At 45.6% G+C, this 3,889-nt stretch overlaps 1 protein-coding gene across 7 annotated transcripts in view; it reads left to right on the top strand.

Moving 5' to 3' along the window:
- The first annotated feature begins 3,134 nt into the window (after positions 1–3,134).
- SYNJ1 (synaptojanin 1) overlaps positions 3,135–3,889 on the top strand; it is a 60,957-nt gene continuing 60,202 nt past the window's right edge. For 5 of the 7 annotated variants that reach the window (XM_085242064.1, XM_085242056.1, XM_085242048.1 and 2 more), the window contains exon 1: positions 3,136–3,252. The gene's annotated coding sequence lies outside the window, so the exon portion shown is untranslated. Of the gene's footprint in view, positions 3,253–3,889 lie in introns of all 7 variants that reach the window. The other 2 variants (XM_085242033.1, XM_085242021.1) reach the window with 1 other exon arrangement.

The following is a 3,889-nucleotide window of genomic DNA, read 5'->3' as shown; positions in this document are numbered from 1 at the left end:
GCTGTTGCAGTGCAACGTTAAGTTTTATTTCTTTAAGTTGTAAAGGAGAAAAATGCATGCTAACTATTTTTGTCATCTCAAACTTCTGCTTTTTTTCTGAGATAGCATATACAAAGCTGCATTTAAGTTTTGAAGGTGTGTAAGTGCAGTTTCAGTAGGTGTGCACTACTAATGGGGCTCCAAGCCTTGAGACAACTTTAAATGCTGTCGTTAAAAATGGAGGCATTTTGCTCCAGTTTGGATAATGATAGAATAATGAAGAGGTGAAGAAAATATCTTCCTTCTAATCTTGTTATAAATTACAGCTACAGATAATCTCTTTTTTTTTTTTTTTTTTTTTTCAGGGTAGGTTGTAGTCATTTTCTTAATTGACTGCTTAGAAGACCAGGTAGTCATACTGCACTTAGCCCATCTTCCTTCTCATACATTGCTGCTGTGTGACTGTGATGGTTAAGCTGATGCACACTGCAGGAATTTCTCCCTTTCATCTTCATATGTCATTTTCGGAGAGCAGTGCACAGAAATTTGCAAAGCATTGTTGTGAGCGATGAGTAATGTATTTGGGGCAGCCTTTCCCATATATGAATGGCTAGGATTGCATTGGTACTTAAAGACGTTGTGTAAATACTGATATGCAATGTCATTTATAAACAAAATAACCACTTCCATTTCTGCCCTTCTTCAGCCATTTCTCTCATGCATTGACCCAAATTAAATGCTAGTAACAAAGCAGTTGCACTTCATGAAATGGTCTTCAAAAATGTCATACATCTGCTGCTTGGTTGAGTGGACTGCTTTAAAATTACTTCTTCCATGGTTGACTGTTATCTTAGCATTCACCATCAAAATCAATATACATAATATGTTCAGAGATTGTCCTGGAAGATGATAAGATCCCATATGACACGACAATCTTAGTTCTACTCAAAACTCTACAGGGTCTCTTGAGATCTAGTAACCTCTTCAGTAGTTAGCATTGTCTAGATGTATAACATTGCATGTAAAATTTGGGGGCACTCTGAATTGTGATGCACAGGATAATGTTACAGGATGGTTACAGTTATTTTATTGCATTACTACTTTATGATACAATTATTTTTGTAGGATTGTAGATATTACATAATTACCTTTTCCTCCCTTACCTTTTCAAAGATAAAAACCTTGTCCTTTGCTATTATGGCCAACAAATTGAAAAGCCAATATTTAACGTGGAGAAGTTTGAAGAAAATTTGTACACATATATGGAGCCATGTGGTTCCTCTTTCGTTCCTTTCAGCTGCCTCTCACTTTCTGCAAAAGTTTGCTATCTGTTCTGCTTTTAGTTCTAAGTTATTCTACGAAAAACACGTATTAGAAGGAACACTAAATATACATACATATACATATAGGGAAGAGAGAAAACTGCACCTGCAGTTTTTATGTGGTATAGTGCTTTGGTTTAGTGGCTTCATGAGCTATATTTCAGCTGGCTGCGCTCTCCTTTTATGAGTGATAAAGCTAAAAGGCAGTCCCCCAGGTTTGTTAGTTGCCTCAGTGAAAATTAAATATTCCTGCAAAAGTCTGGTGTGTTCAAAAAAGGGAACTGTGAGGAGGCTTCAGAAATGATTGCTGCAAGAAGGACGGTTGAGGTTTTCTGGGAAACTCAATAGAATGGATCAGAGATGAGTGTTTTTCCCTTGCATATCGTATTCCAAACTAAATTTTTGATAGCCTTGCCATGCAATTATTGGTTGGATTTATCTGCAGAATGAAATATTATTTCTTGTTCAAGAGCACTTAATTTTTGTATGTAATTAAAAATCTTGCCATAAATATTCAGAAATGGATGGATGGAAATAAAACAGAGATAAACATATTTAATAATCCAAGAGCCTGCCATTTAAATTCTGCTCCAAGTAATGACTTAAGTTTTTTTTTCTTTTCCATATATGTGGACTGTCCCATTGACTCCACTTTCGTGCTTTATGTGCATATTTAAATGTTTTCATACATAGATGTATCTCCAAGACTCAGTGTGATATTCTTCATACGTATGTAAACCCATATTTTCATAGCCTAAATTTCAACAAAGCTCTTGAGTATTGTCTTATTTTCTGCCTTAAGATTTAAGTGATACCTTGCCAAGTACCTCCGGCATTTGCTCCTGTTCAGCTCCATGCAGCCGCTGACTGCCCAGCCCTCCCATTTGTCAAGCTCTCTCTGTAAGGCCTCTCTACCCTGAAGAGTCAACAGCTCCTCCCAGTTCAGTGTTGTCCAAAAACTTAACCAGTATGCCTTCAATTTCTACACACATCCAAGTTGTTTATTAAAATATTGAAGCGGCCATAAAATGGAACCCTGTGAAATCCCACCAGTGACTGGCCATTATTCTGACAGAACTCCATTCATTATAATCCTTTGAGCCTGGCCCATCAGCTAAGTGTTCACCCATCACATATTTTTGCCTAGCCATATGCTGGACATTTTGTCCTGGAGCTTTGGACAAAATACTGGGCTTTGCAGGAAGCTAAAACATTACATCTACTGGCTTCCCATGGTCAACTAGTTGGGTAACCTTGTCCTATAAGGAAATTAAGTTAGTTAAACGGGATTTTGTGAATTCCACTTCTCTTAATTTTATGACGAAGCTCCTGAACCTGTTCTGCAGTCTCCTCTGCAGCTTGTAACAAAACTCGGCACAGTTCAGCAGAGCTCCTGTGAGGCAGCGCTCCTCCTCCACTTACGTGCTGGATGGAAATTTCCAAAGCGATGTCTAAGGACTGGAGGCGAAACTTTTGAAGCCTGTCATGAAGCAGCAGGCTTGGCTCGAGCCGTGTCTCAGTGTACACCGACACGTGCCATGCCCACACCGCACTTTTCGCGCACATCTTCCCGAGCGCACCGCCCTTCAGGAGCCTGTCCCTACCGCATTTCTGCCTGCTGTAATAAATAAGGAGCCGGCAGTGGAGCCGATCGGCTTTCAAAGAAGAGGGAGAACTTCGTGGCGTGAGGGGGGGGGGAAGTATTATTTGTCCATTAGGGCTCGGGTCCCGCCCGACGGCCCCGTACGCGCCCTGACAGGCAGCCCCCCCTCACCGCCCCCAGGGCAGCGGGAGCGTAACAGCCGCCCCAGCGCCGCCGCCGCCTCACGCCTTTCCCCGACTTCCGGTGGCGGGAGGCGCAATGCGGAAGGGACGGCGGGGCCGGAGCGGAAGTGAGGTTGCCGCCGGCTCCCGCGGCAGGGAGCGGAGCGGGCGGCAGCTGGCGCGGCCGGTGAGGAGGCGCGGGGTCGGCGGAGGGGCGGGTCGGCGGCATCTGCGGGTCGGCCGTCGGGTAGGCGGAGGAGCCTGCTCGGCTGTCGCCGTCGTGGGTGTCGAGCTGCGGAGGCGCCGCGGGCGCCAGACAAGATGGAGGCTCTGTTAGCGCCGCGGGCGCCGGGCAGGTGGAGGGGCGGGGGCTGCTCGCCCGGTGCCGGCTTCTTGGGAAGGGAGCGGGGCGGCCGGGACCGGGCTGTGTGGTAGGAGAGGGGCAGAAGGTCGGTGCCACTGTCAGCCCTGAGGTTACCGGCGTGGGGCTGGGGGAAGGGTTGGGAACCTGCTCGCGGCTTTCCATCGGCTTCTCTCCGCGCTGTGCGTTTCTTCGGCTTCAGTCCCTAACGTTTGGGTGGGCTGCTGGTGGTGTGCGCTTTGTTATTGCTTTTTTCGTCGCTTCGGAGGAAGGTGTTACCTTTACGGCTTGTCAGCGGTCTGTCTCGTGCGGTGCTGCGATTTTCTAATCGTCAGCCGCTGCGAGGGAGGGCTTAAGTCCAGACATAGCCCCGCTTTCATTTATAAAGCTAAATCAAGCAGTAGGTTACCGTTTCTGTATGGTCTTCCAAAGCCTCTTAGCAGCTTTACTGTTTGAAGTATAC

Source organism: Meleagris gallopavo, chromosome 1, assembly GCF_905368555.1.
Source record: "Meleagris gallopavo chromosome 1, MGAL_WU_HG_1.1, whole genome shotgun sequence".
In the NCBI taxonomy this organism is placed as follows: Eukaryota; Metazoa; Chordata; class Aves; order Galliformes; family Phasianidae; genus Meleagris; species Meleagris gallopavo.
The sequence above is the reverse complement of the archived record's forward strand: the minus strand, read 5'-3'. Positions and strand labels throughout refer to the sequence as shown.